Genomic DNA, 14,501 nt, shown 5'->3' with positions numbered 1-14,501 from the left:
AGAAAAAACACCTGGAACTGAGTACATATCATGTGCTACCAAATACACCAAGTAAACAAACACACTGAAAATAGAGAGCAATCTCTCTCCTTTTATGTCTTTTAATGTTGCAATGATATTAGGTGTCACTACTAACAACAGTATATAAAAAAAAACATACAAAATATGGTTTTCTTAAATTGCCTTTTTGCCTCTACTTAAACTCCTTGGCTATGTTTACACTAGAGGGTTTTGTCGACAAACCGGGGGCAGCACCCAGATTCCCAAGGCATTCTGTTGACAGTAAATCGACAGAACACAGCACCTTCGTCAACAGTCTTATCCTGCTCCCGCAGAGGCAGACTGCCTCTGTTGACAGAGATCTGCAGAGAGAAAGCCGATCTGGACATTCTGGGTGGGCTCCTACTTGACAGACAGGGCTTCTGGGTCACTGGGCAGCCTTGTCTGCTGTGCTTCCGGTTGGCTGTTGTGTTAAGAGAGCGGTTGGGCAGTCCAGCTACTCTCTGTCAATAAAGCGAATTGACAGAGAGATCCGCTTTCAGGTGTGGCTGCAACCTGTCAACAGAAGTTTTGTCGGCAGATATCGTCCGACCGTGATCGCTGTAGTGTACTTATAGGCCCTGAGTTTATCATTTATTTTTTTTCCTAATGAGAGGGAATCTTCTTTTAGTGCTGCTGCTCTAGGATACCCAGCTCAGACATGGGGTTTCTCACTTTGGCAGTGTGCATGTCAATGTGGGATTTATGTGCCTAGCATTTTAACAGCCCCTTGTGGGCTGGAGATGTCCTGGTTACATGACCACATCTGAATACTGAAATTTGGACTGTTATGCCACATTCTTAGATCAGTATATATTATCATAATTGTTATTCATGCACAGCCTTGGAGAACTACAGTGAGATTAAAATTCAAAACAGTGGGGACACCTCACTTGCTTCTTTGTCACCACTCTACTATCCCCCAAACCGTATAATCACAATGCTTTTCATGAAGCTAGACACCTCTCATTAATAATACTCTGATATTTAGCTTGCATGGTTGCCGAAAGGCCAGTGTACCTGAGCTCAGACTCTCCATGCCTTCTTTAACTTTGCTGTAATTCATAATTACTTCCAGATGCAAGGACTTGTTTGCCAGGTATCTGGCATGTGGCAACAGCGAACTCTACCACCCTGCAATGAATACCAGTACATGCCAGGATAAAGGAGAAACTTAGCTGAGTGAGCTTTCAGAATGTTAAAAGGGCCATAAGGAATAACACACCTCTTTGGGAGCATGTGCCTGAGATTCTCTGGAGTCACCGCAGTTCACTGCATTAGTGATGCTATATCACATTTTTTTTCAGATACACATTTCTGGAGTGCAAGGCTGGGGTTGGGGCATTTGTGGGTGTTGCCCTGTATACAATTCATGAGTGGCTGGCAGAATATTTGTGTAACTTTATTGGGTGTGCCTTTTCATGCTAATAGCAGTGTGTGAGCCTTGAGGGGTTGCTTTCGTGAGCAGAGCAGTGTAACAGACCCCCAGTTTGGAGGATCAAGCGGACACCACTATTCAAAAGGCCAGCTTGTCCCTTGCGGGGGGGAGGGGTGTCACAAGTGTATAATGACAGAGAAAGGGAATCCCCCATTGTTGCCATGATGTGCACTCTGAATCTTCTAATCTAGACTGAAGCTGCTGTGTGAAATAAGATTGCTGCACTACAAGAGAATTCAACTGATTTTAATAAAACATCTTACTCAACTTGCTGCTACTCAAGTATTTGCTCCTGCCCAGATGGGATGTGTGTGAGCATGAGGTTAATGGTGCTGAGCTACATGGAGAGGACATGGAATCCCAGTCTGAGTAACCTAGAGTCCTGCTCCACAGTCCCCAGTTAACTACTGGAAATAACAGCTGTGAGGCTCAACAGGGGAACCTGTAGCTCAACTGATGGTTGTGCTTGACTAACACGTTGTGTCTGTGGGTCCCTATCTCAGCTAGAAAAAAGGTGTTATTTAAAAACTTGCTTGCTCGCATTTTTAATTAGTGGGGTTAAAAATGTGGCAGCATCTTATTACTCATCACAAGCTGGCTTGTCTTCAAGAGGGTTGGACACTCTCCACACTGGCTGCTAGCACATTTTTAAAGACTGTGTCAAGCACATTAGCTAGCTCATTTTTCAAAAAAATCCAACCACCTCTTTTCTGGCCTAGACAGACCTGGCCTAAGCACTCAAAAGATCTGAGACTTCTTTCCTTTCATCTACACGTGGATTCTGCTCGGTGTTCAGGTTTGTCCTGGAGCTTCATGCTCTTCCGTTATATGCTGAGCACCTTCCAGACTTGCAACAGCAAAACAGAAGGAATACCTTATTTTATTCACAAGTTTGTTGCTAAAAGGAGCAGTTAAGTATAGTTCAGAAACCTTTTTAAATGGTCCTGGCTCCCAGCAAACATCCGACTAACACCAGCTGGAACCCATCAGCTAGAGGCAGAACACACCTCATTTTTGCTAGCACTGATGCTTAATCACATGTCCTATTCATACTTGTCACAACCTTAAGTCGTCCCCTGCTGCAGGGTCATTCCTAGACTTACACCAGTGCATTGTAGCTTCAACCCAGCTGCCCCTCCATGGCGTCTTCCTGCCAGCAGTAGTCTGTGGAATAGAACGTTAATTTAGTTTCTAGTCAGATTCACATTTATGCACAGATGGATCATGGGAGTGTAAAAGGAGAACATGGGATGTGACAAAGCTAAGTCTCCAGATACCAATGAAGAGAATCAACTTCAGCATCATTTCTATATCTCAGTTAACACTGTGTCATGAACATGGTGCTGCAAGATTACAAAATGCCCTGTAAATGAGTGCGCTACTTTTTATTTTAAAACCAGTGGTCTTTGCTTAGCTCATCAGTAAGGTCAGACAGAAATGGTCTGTCATTTCTTTTCCTACTACTTTAGTTTGCTAGAAATGGATCTCAGCAGAGACTTTTTCAGAAAGCTACAAGCTCTCTCTTTCTCATTCTCTCTCTCTCTCTCCCCTCCCCTCCCCACAAGCTCAAACCCATGCAGTAAAAACCGCCAGCTACAGCATTCTGTGATAAGAAAGAAGAAGTCAGCATGGTGCTTTCTCTTATGGTCTCCCTGACCACAACTCTGTGGCCAATGACCCCTTTAGGAGTTGGGGGAGGAGGCTTGCGATGACTTATTCTATCAACCCAAAGGCCACCTCCAGTGACGAGGCGTAGTCCAGCCATTCTGGCTGGGGATCTGTGCATGGTAGTTTAAAAAAAAAATATCAGTCATGTGTGGGTGTTCTAGAGAAATGTAGGATACTTCTGCTTTTTCCTTCAGTTACTGAATGACTGCATCCAAAGTAGTTGGCAATGATCACAGAACAGAAAAGCCCTAAAACTGATCTCCTTGCCCCAGAATTATAATACTCCTGGGAAAGTCCAATAAATAAAAGAGCAAGAATAAATTAAACGCATTTCCTTAACCTAGAAGTAGAAGAGGGATAAAGGTTTTCTCCTCTGTCTGAATTCTGCTTAGCACAGGATTAACTAGTGCGCGGAGAGCCTCATGGGAGCCAGCTGTGGTTGTTTCCATTGCCTCACCCTAAGGTAAGTTAGAAGAGCTGCTCCACATTATGTCAGTAGAGAAGAAATGTAGCAGAGCTCTGTTCCCTTAGGTTATGTTCTGCTGGCATAGCACTTTTGCTGGAGGCAAAAAGGGGGTGGCTGGTGCAGAAGGTGATGATGCTGACAAGACCAGCAGAGAATTCCCATACAGAAGGGAAATTCTCCTCGCCACTTTTGGCCAGAATGTAGCTGTTTTGTATCTCTTAAGCAATGCAAAGTAACCACAGGGGAAAGAGGAATCAGGACAGATTTATTTTCTTGAATAGAACAATGTCTCTACCTCTACCCATGTTTCAGCATATCCTGATCGTGGAGCACTATTCAATCTGTTCTGTATAAATTCCCCCTCTTTTCCTCTCAGTCTTTTATATTCACTTCAAACTCTGATCACCCCTCTGGTTTCTCCTGCGCAACATGGTCTATTTCCCTAAGCATCGTTGGCAATTTCCCAACTCCACTGTGACACAGAACACCTATTGTCACTACCTCAACAGATAGCTCCAAGAATATCACAATCTGAGGATACCTGTATTTTAGCCACTGTTGTAAGTCTTCTGGAAAAATATGAAACATGGACTTTAAAGCTAGGATTTTGGTTTGCTACTTTTATTTATTTTTATCATGTGAAAAATGTCTGGCTGCATTAGAACTTTGTAACTCCCTAGAAAAATAATTTCCGATAGGCTTACTAAAAGCAAGAATGGGTATACTCAAAGAGAAATTGGTTGCTCCACTAGCAATGGCAAACACAAATGGTGACATTCTGTCCTTGCTGAAGTCAGTGACAAAAATGCTTCAGTGCCAGAAGCCTGGGGAACAAACAGGAAGAATTGGAGGCCCTGGCACATGCAAAGAAGTATGAGGTGGTTGGAATAACGGAGACTTGGTGGGACAATTCGGGTCATGGAAGGTTATAAACTGTTTAGGAAGGACAGACAGGGGAGAGAAGGAGGAGGAGTTGCGATCTATGTGAGGGAGCCGTATAATTGCTCAGAACTCCGGTATGAGGAAGGAGAAAATCCAGCTGAGTGTCTTTGGGTTAAACTTAGAGGCAGAAGTAACAGAGGTGATGTTGTAGTTGGTGTCTGTTATAGACCGCCAGATCAGGGAGATGAGATAGATGAGGATTTCTTCAGGCAGCTAAATGAAGATTCGAAATCACAGGCCCTGATTCTCATGGGAGACTTTAATCATGCAGACATTTGTTGGGAGTCCAATACATCAGCAGATAGACAATCCAGGAAGTTTTTGGAGAATGTTGGGGATAACTTCTCGGTACAAGTGCTGAAGGAACCAACCAGGGGCCATATGCAACATGACCTGCTGCTCACAAACAGGGAAGAACTAGTAGAAGAAATAGAAGTGGGAGGAAACCTGGGCCGCAGCGACCATGCAATCATAGATTTCAGGATCTGGACAAAAGGAAGAAAGGTGAGCAGTAACATACAGACCCTTGATTTCAGGAGAGCAGACTTTGACTCCCTGAGAGAACTGATGAGCAGGATCCCTTCGGAAATGAAGATGAAGGGGAAAAGAGTTCAAGAGAACTGGCAGTATTTTAAAGAAGTCTTACTGAAGGCACAGGAACAAACCATCCTGCTGCATAGTAAGAAATGCAAACATGGTAGGCAACCAGCTTGGCTTAATGGGGAAATCCTTGGTCAGGTTAAATTCAAAACGGATGCATACAAGAAATGGAAACGTGGACAGCTGACTAAGGAGGAGTCCAAACATACGGCTGGAGAATGCCAGGCAGTAATCAGGAAAGCGAAAGCAAAATTGGAACTGCAGCTGGCAAGGGATGTGAAGAGTAACAAGAAGGGTTTCTACAGGCATGTTAACAATAAACGGGATATAAGAGAAGGAGTGGGGCCGTTACAGGATGAGGGAGGTAACCTAGTGACAGATGATGTGGGAAAAGCTGAAGTACTCAATGCTTTTTTTGCCTCAGTCTTCATGGACAAAGTCAGCTTCCACATGATGGTCCTAGACAATGTAGTATGGGAAGGTGGAGGGCAGCTATCTGTGGGGAAGGAACAAGTTCTGAGGTGTCTAGAAAAACTAGATGTGCACAAGTCCGGAGTCTGGATTTAATGCACCCGAGGGTACTGAGGGAATTGGCACAGGTCATTGCTGAAACTTTGGCCATTATCCCTGAAGATTCTTGGAGATCTGGGGAGATACCGGATGACGGGAAGAAGACAAACGTAGTGCCCATCTTTAAAAAAGAAAAGAAGGACAATCCAGGGAACTATAGACCGGTCGGCCTTAGATCAATCCCTGGGAAAATAATGGAGGGAATCCTCAAGGAATCCATTTCGGAGCACTTGGAAGAGGGAAAAGTGATCAAAAGTAGCCAACACGGATTCACCAGGGGCAAGTCCTGCCTGACCAATCGGATTAGCTTCTATGACAAGGTTACAGGCTCTGTGGACATGGGCAAGTCAGTGGATGTGATATACCTTGACTTCACCAAGGCTTTTGATACAGTCTCCCACAACAGTCTTGACCATAAGTTAAGGAAATATGGATTGGATCCTTGGACTATAAGACGGATAGAAAGCTGGCTTGATGGTCGGGCCCAACAGGTAGTGGTCAATGGCTCAATATCTGGATGGCGGTCGGTTTCAAGCGGAGTGCCGCAAGGCTTGGTTCTGAGGCTGGTGTTATTCAACATCTTTATTAATGACCTGGATGAGGGACTGGATTGCACCCTCAGCAAGTCTGTGGATAACACAAAACTAGAGGTAAAGGTAGATACATTGGAGGGTAGAGAGAGAATCCAGAGTGACCTGGATAAATTGGAGGACTGGGCCAAAAGAAATCTGATGTGGTTCAACAAAGAGAAGTGTAGAGTCCTGCACCTGGGGCAGAAGAATCCCAGCATTGTTACAGGCTGGGGACTGACTGGCTTAGCAGCAGTACGATGGAAAGGGACCTAGGGGTTATGGTGGATGAAGGCTGAATATGAGTAAACAGTGTGTCCTTGTAGCCAAGAAGGCTAACGGCATGCTAGGGTGCATTAGGAGGAGCATTTTGAGCAGATCTAGAGAAGTAGTTGTTCTCCTCTATTCGGCAGTGGTGAGACCACATCTGGGATATTGTGTCCAGTTTTGGGCCCCCCAGTATAAAAAGGATGTGGATTTGCTGGAGCAAGTTTCAGCGGAGAGCAACAAAAATGATTAAGGGGCTGGAGCACAAGACCTACAAGGAGACGCTGAGAGATTTGGGTTTGTTTAGTTTACAGAAGAGAACACTTAGAGGTGATTTAATAGCAGCCTTCAACTTACTGAAGGGGAGCTCTAAAGAGGAGGATGAGAAAGTGTTCTCAGTGGTGTCAGATGGCAGAACAAGGAGCAATGGTCTGACGTTACAGAGGGAGAGGTGTAGGTTGGATATTAGGAAAAACTACTTAACTAGGAGGGTGGTGAAGCACTGGAATGTGTTGCCTAAAGAGGTGATGGATTCTCCATCCCTCGAGGTTTTTAAGTCCTGGCTGGACAAGGTCCTGACTGGGATGAATTAGTGGGGGTTGATCCTGCTTGAAGCAGGAGGCTGGACTAGATGACCTCCTGAGGTCCCTTCCAGCCCTCTGATTCTGTGTGACTTGAAATCCAACCACGTTTTTAAATAAAACTTAAAAATGCTCTTTTAAACAGTCTCATGTATCGTTTGCATCCTGCATTCCTTCATATGGCTGGTATTAACCCCTTTGCAGAGGGCCAGTTGCAGGGCACATAAACCACTAAAAAGTCACCTAAGCATTCAGAATAGGGCTTAAACGGGACTTGAGCAGTGCCTATGGCCAGTGTTTGCCCACAGCAGAGAGGAGAACGCCATCTTATGTGTGTACTCCAACACATAGACAAGGTACTTGCTACCTCACTTGTAGTGAGACCCACAGAAAGCATAACTAGGAGTGTTATAGGCTGACTTGTGATCAGGATATAATTTCATTAAAAGTATCTCTAAAGGAGACAGACCATTTTCTGCTTAGTTTGGGGATTTTTGTTTTATTGTTGGTTGGTTGGTTTAGGGAGGGTTTTTTTGGTCCCCAAGTATTTTCTGAAAGAGAGATTCTGAAAACTTGCAAACTGTGTCATTTTATAAGGTGATGTCAGTTTAAACCAAAAGCCCCAATACAACTTGTTCTTCAAAACTGTGTAGTGACAAAACACTGCTGTCAGGAACAGCCCCAGAGAAGGAATTATTTTACCATACATTAGGGTCTGCTTCAGTTAGAGCAAGACCCATCCTGCTTAGTTTGAAATTCTTCCAGTGGAAACTCGGCTTGTGCTATGTGTGTTACAGCTGGGGAATCGTAACAAACAATCTTTGCTTCTGAATGAAGTTCACAGAAGGTCAGTGAGTTCTTTCCCAGTATATAACAAAATATTCTGCAAGAGGATCTTGTCTCTTTTTTTCTTCTGTGAAACATGGCAAGATATTCCCACATAAAAGCAATATACAAGCTATGAATCAAACCTATGGAATTGTTACGACAGTGCACGCTGTCTGCTCCCTGTATTGTATGCTGTTGATAACTAGTTCTTCCACTTGGTTCTGAGTGACAAAAGATGTGCTCCCATAGATTTTCAAAGAGAAATATCTGTGATCAAAGGGTGAATTTTAATGTAACCAGTGATCTGAGTGAGCATTAGCATATCTTCTGTCATTAATTTTTGTAACTGCATTTAAAAATACAAATTAAACAAGCTAGCGTGATCATCTCAGAGGGGTAGCTGTGTTAAGTCTGTAACTTCACAAAACAAAGCAAGCAGTCATGTGGCATCTTAAAGACTAATAGTTTTACTTATTAAGTAATGAGCTTTTGTGGTTAAGACCCACTTCATCAGATTTCTGGAGCAGAAATGAGAAATCAGTGAAATATAAAGCAGGAAGTATGGTTTCTCATTTCTGCTCCAGAAATCTGATGTAGGTCTTACCCATGAAAGCTCATTACCTAGTAAGTAAAATTCTTAGCCTTTAAGTTGCTACAGGACTGCGTGCTTTGTTTTGTGAAGCTAGGGTGATGCTGAATTAGTTACACTGTTGGTAAACTTATTTGACAAATATCTCTCAATCGCAGGTTAGAAACATCAGAATAAAGAGCTAAAACAACTAATCAACTAGAAACACAAGTGCTACTGCCTCAGGATAAAGGGGGGAACGTATATTCTACTCAAACCCACTTTAAATCAGTAAAACAAAACAGATTACTTACAGCGAAATTGATTTTCTGTAATTTTGATGGGGTCCCTCCGTTTTTTGCCCAGGGTTTAATTTAGTCTGAAAAACAACGACACACTGTGATTATGAAATGACTACATTAAAATGCCATCTCAGCTGTGTTAACACCAGACTGACACCAGAAGCCCTGATGGAGCAGTTTGCCTGGTAACAGCCTTGTACACAAATCCAGTTCCAACAGCTGGAGGAGTCCCTAGTGGCACGGTTACCTCACTCACAGGCTCATTGAGATGGTGACATGCGTGTTCGTGATGAAGCACATCACCCGGGGCTATCCCTTCTGCCTGTGAGACAGCAGGCAGGAAATCACAGTCTTGTTTACGTCAGCCACACAGCAGAGGCATTAAGAAGAGCTCAGCTCCAGGAAGGCGCAGCAGAGGAGACATGAGCCTGACAACTGAGATCTGGATTTCAGCAATTCAGATTGGAGATTCAGATCCCCCAGCTCTTCTCCTGACCTGCGTAGATTGGGGTAGGAGGTATTGCTTGAGCCCTTCTCTGGCTCTGAGTAAACTAAGTGGAATCAATTCCCAGGTGCCAGATGTGCTTTGCATTCACACACAGGGATGTTTTCTTTCTAACCACTAGTGCGAAACATTCCGTCTGGAAGGCGAGGTTCATTTTAGTCCTCACCAATAATATAAACATCTGCAGGCGAAACCGTGCCCTCACAGAGACCTGAGCAACACCACTGCCATGGGTGACAGGTGAACAGCTGGAGGAGACTCACCCTTGGCCAGGCCTGCCTCACTCACCTCCTCCTGTTGCTGGCGCCCCCACAGCCCCTTGGTTCCCTGTGGCCACTAACTCCCACCCTTGCCCCAGTCCCTGGGTGCTGGATGGGCAGAAGGGTAGCTTGTGTCCCTCCTCCTGAGCACCAGGTGGGTGATGCCCCCCCCACACCTCTCCGAGAGTGGCCTCACATTGTGGGGTTGGGGGTGGGGGCAGCACTGGCTGGCCCCAACCACCTGAAGTCCTGGCTACAGCTGCCCTAGCCGTAGCATGTTTCCCAGCTGTACAATGAGCAGCCTCCCTGGGCTGAGGTCAAAGAGGAAGGGGAAACTGGAGTGGGCCTCAGCTTCTCCAGCCTATGATAGGCGCTGCCCATGCTCACTGCCCTAAAATGGTACCCTTAGTTGTGCTGCACAACCAATTGTCTTCAAGAGGGTGGAATTTCATCCAGCAACCGGAGTTTCAGTTATACAAGCTGAACTTCACTATTTCGGCACTCTTTCCTCATACAACAGCTGTTATCCAGCATGATTTTAGCTGGACAACCACTTATCATGGGTGTGACCTAGGTTCCCATGGTCCTATAAAGTGTGTCTATAGCCTCCAGTCCTGGGTCTAAGTGCGCTGGGCTGTAATTTAGCTGTAATTTACCCCTAAATATTTTCCAAGAGCCCAGTAAGCAGTGGAAGTGTTGGTAACACTTCTAGACAATATTGGCCTTCCATGAATTCTCGCATTTGTGACTGCTCAGGTCTCAAGGGTGCAGGACAAGAGAAGTTCAACCTGTACCATTATAAACTATGCATGAGTCAAAATTGAATACAGGTCGCTCTGCCACAGTCAGATGGGTTTTGTTAGTGACATTTTTACTGGTAATCCACACACAGTACTCACACCACTCTAACAACTGATTTTTCACTTCACTAGCAGTTCCAAAATGTTTCAAAAATCAATTTAAGCCAACCCAAAATCAACAGTTTTCAGCAAGGTCAAAAGGGATTTATTTTGGGTCACACAAAAGACCTTGTTCAGCTCCAAATGAAAGAGGTTGTTTTGTTCTGGGGCACTTGTGACAAAAGTAAAGCACATGGTGAGACTGACAGAAAAGATGAGAGTTTAGTGGCTGCCTAGCGCATTCGAGTGGGCAGGGAAAGATCTAGGCCTGATTTCCCACTGTTGGGCAGGGAATCAAACTCAGGTCTTCCCCATCTCAGGGGAAGGCCCTGTTGGCTTTGCTTGAACTGAGAGTTTCCTGTTGAAGCTGTTCCATTTTTATACATGATTTTTCTACCATTGGCCAGCTCCCCGGGGACTGCCCCAATCACCAGAGTCACTCATTCCTGTACTCTCTCTGGTTCAGTGATTATGTAAATACTTGACACAAAGTGGAACGCATTCAACAGGAGAGACTGAGCTGCACCCACCAGTCTGGGTCCAGTCCCTGCTCCAGAGCAGACTTCCCTGACCCCAGGATTAATGGTTATTAAGGAGACAGCAATGCTTCCTCCTCAGTTCCGTGAGTTGTGTGCCTTTGTGAATCTAGCTCTGAAAAAAATTAAAATAAAAAAAAAATGGGGAGGGCAGCATGTAAATGAACCATTTCCACATCTCTCAGCTTTTTCCTGTTTCCTCTTGGCCCAAACCAATTGACTGAAAATTGATAAAATTTTTAAAAATTGTGAAATATTTGGTTCACCCGAATCACCATTTTTCAATGAAAAAATGTTTCAGTCAAAACCTTTCAACCAGCTCTGTACAGAGTAGGACCCTAGATGGCCACATTTTGGGAGCCCAATGCGTGACACCTTAAAATAGCCAGATTTTCAGAAGATGATTGTGCCTTTATTTTAAGGTGTCTCAAGCCGGGCACTCAAACACTGAGGCAGCCCAAACTTGTGAGTCACTTAGAAAATCTGTATGGGAGGAAATAACCCAGCCTTGGTTATACACATAAAAACAAGCAGTCCTTTAGCACCTTAAAAGCTAACAATTTTACTTATTAGGTCATGAGCTTTCGTGGGTAAGACCCACTTTTTCAGATTCCGGACCATAAACGAGCGACCCTGAGGTCTTACTGAAAAGGCTCATGACCTAATAAATAAAACTGTTAGTCTTTAAGGAGCTATAGGACTGCTTGGTGCTTTTTGTTCATTAGTTTTTGTGAAGCTACAGACTAACACAGCCACCTCTCTGAGACTGGTTATACAGGTGCTGCTATGTCCACAACAGGCAGAGGGAGCTGCTCCAGAATTAAGCTCAGAGCGCAAGGTTGTGTCTACAGTACCACCCTCCTTCAAAGGGAGGATGGCAAGTAGGGTGTTGGGAGTTTACTAATGAAGTGCTGCACTGCATATGCAGCACTTTACTAAGTAAATTCCACGCCCACCCTGTGGCAACTTAGAAGTTTGAAAATTTTGAGGAGTAAAGGGACTTGGAAGTTGCCCCAGCACTTGGAAGTACCAGCGGGTGAGCCGTGGCTAGATGCGCACCGGCATATGCAGCGCAGCACTTCATTAGTAAACTCCCAACGCCCTACTTACCATCCTCCTGTCCAAGGAGGGTGGTAATGTAGACAAGCCCCAAGTGTATTGAATAGGAGGGCTCATTTCTCTATAGTTATTTTCTGACTCTAACCACACTTTGAAGAGTAAATTTTGCTCTTAAGTTATCCAGCTCTGCCTAGAGCAGATTTGCAAACCATGGGCATCCCAGTTCTCACACACAGGCAATCCCACATCCGGAAAGCCGGGTTTGCACAATGGCATTATACAGATGTAAAACACACTGTGTGGTGATGAAAGGTCATCTGACAATATTGCCGCTGCATGTGATACCACGCCCTCATGCGGCACCTGACCCCAGCCTACAGCACAGCACGCTGGTCCATCACTTGCTGTACTCTGAGTGGAATGTGTGAAGACAGGAACTGACTTTACTTATTTTTACAGGAATTTCCAGCTAAATTACAACAGACAGCTCTGAGGCCACCCCGCACCCTGGGATCCGTTGCAGAGTAGAGCCGTTAAGCCAGCGGGGGCTGATTTCTCCCAAGCCCCGCATCTCCACTAGGGAGGACCTTGCTCAGCACAGGAAACAAGGGACTTTGAATATTCCTCCAATTTGCAAATTAGTATTAATGCTTTTTGTTACTACCCGCTTCTCGTTAAGAGAGTGTCACTTTTTAAAAGCATCAACTGTCCCAAACAAGTGCACCTGCAAGGAGCTCCCACATCTTTATAAATAAATAAAACTTTACACCACATTTTAATTCTTAAATAACTGCCCACAAACAAGCTCAGACAATGTGGCTCTCATCTCCTTTGCCTCAGCTGAAAGTAAAATTACAGCTCCAGCCTCCCCCTCACATACTTTGCCACAGCAAAAGATGTTCTGCTAAAGAATTCAAAGCATCCGATAAATATTAATGGAACTCCACAACAGCCTCTCTGACACAGCTAACTACCCTCTTCTCTGTTTTACAGACACAGTCACACAGTGAGTCAGGGACGGCTCAACATGTGCCCTTAGAACTCACTACAGTAGGCTTTAACCAGGAGATCGTGCTCCCTCCATGTCTGACTGCTGAAGCCCATGCTACTGTTCAGCACACAAGCTTTTTGGCATGCTGTTCTCAGTCTAGGCTACAGCTATGCTCAGGCAATTGACCGAATGCCTATCCTTCTTAATGGACTGCACATACATTTACAAGAATATCCGCTACTCACAGAGAGGCAGCTATTCACTTACAGGTCCCAAGACGCGTTACGCCATGTCGATTAAACTGCATGCCATACTGGCCCAAGAGGCCTCCTTTTGAGGGCACAGAGACATGAGAAATATGTTTTATTCACCTTCACCTTTTGCTTTATAGTTTGCTATAATATTGAAAATAGGCAAATGGAAGGTGCATGGTCGCCTAAGCACAGGAGATATACCGTAGGAACAGGTGTGCGGCTCCAATGCCTGAGCGCATCAGTCGTTCCCTTTAAGAAATCCAAGTCCAAGCTTTGGTTATATCACAAGTCACACTGAGTTTGGTGGGTCACCTCAAATCATCACAAAATATGGCCCAGGTCCGCACTCTGGGGACATGATGTTATAGTGCACAGCGTCACACAAGACTGAGAAGCACCAGCAGCACGAGGAGGCAGCAGGGTGTGTGTGTGCATGTGCAGGACTGAAACAGCAGGGCACTTCTGATCAGGTGACCAGCATAGTACCAGTGTCAAAAGTGGCGCATACTCAGCCCATGGCTCCAAACAAACTCAAGTCTGATTTAAGTTCAATACTTGCACAGTATCTGCACTTGGAATGGTTTATGGAGTTTGAAATACATTGCTGCTGGGTTTGCAGGACTGTGAACCCTACGACCGCAGCAGTGACCAGCAGAAAAAAGGGTGGGACAATATTATCCATATTTTGATGTCCTGCTCATACAGGCAATTCCTGAGCTGCCTGGGCCCAGAATTTGTTTACTTCTGCAAGCCAATATTTTTCACTTGGTACGTGACAACAATGCACCTTGTTATACATGGCAGAAATGTAGCTTCCTACCTAAGACCAGGTCTACTCTATAAACTCACCTCAGTGTAATGGTCACCCAGGACAAATCCAGCCCCTGAGGGACACAGTAGCACTGAGTGACCTAACTCCTGGCATAGGCAGCACTGTCAGCCAGAGGGCTTCTCCCATCCACACAGAGGGTGATGGATTAACTACTCAAGAAGAGAAGCTCTCCTGTCAAGATAGTAACAACCTCATGGAAGCACTAGAGCAGCACAGCTGAACGGGGCAGTACTGTAAGGGCAATTGGGCCTGAGACAGACGTGGAGAAGATGGAAACAAAAAAGCAGTCCAGTAGTACTTTAAAGACTAACAAAATAATTTATTAGG

At 44.8% G+C, this 14,501-nt stretch overlaps 1 protein-coding gene across 4 annotated transcripts in view; it reads right to left on the bottom strand.

Moving 5' to 3' along the window:
- Nucleotides 1–14,501, bottom strand: part of HIVEP3 (HIVEP zinc finger 3) — a 460,559-nt gene that overhangs the window by 108,446 nt on the left and 337,612 nt on the right. For all 4 annotated transcript variants that reach the window (XM_074976609.1, XM_074976612.1, XM_074976610.1 and 1 more), the window contains exons 3-4: nucleotides 8,851–8,915; nucleotides 2,581–2,641 (exon numbers count right to left, since the gene is read on the bottom strand). The gene's annotated coding sequence lies outside the window, so the exon portion shown is untranslated. The remainder of the gene's footprint in view (nucleotides 1–2,580; nucleotides 2,642–8,850; nucleotides 8,916–14,501) is intronic.

This window comes from Carettochelys insculpta, chromosome 24, assembly GCF_033958435.1.
Source record: "Carettochelys insculpta isolate YL-2023 chromosome 24, ASM3395843v1, whole genome shotgun sequence".
Taxonomy (NCBI): domain Eukaryota; kingdom Metazoa; phylum Chordata; order Testudines; family Carettochelyidae; genus Carettochelys; species Carettochelys insculpta.
This window is presented reverse-complemented; position numbering and strand designations above follow the sequence as displayed.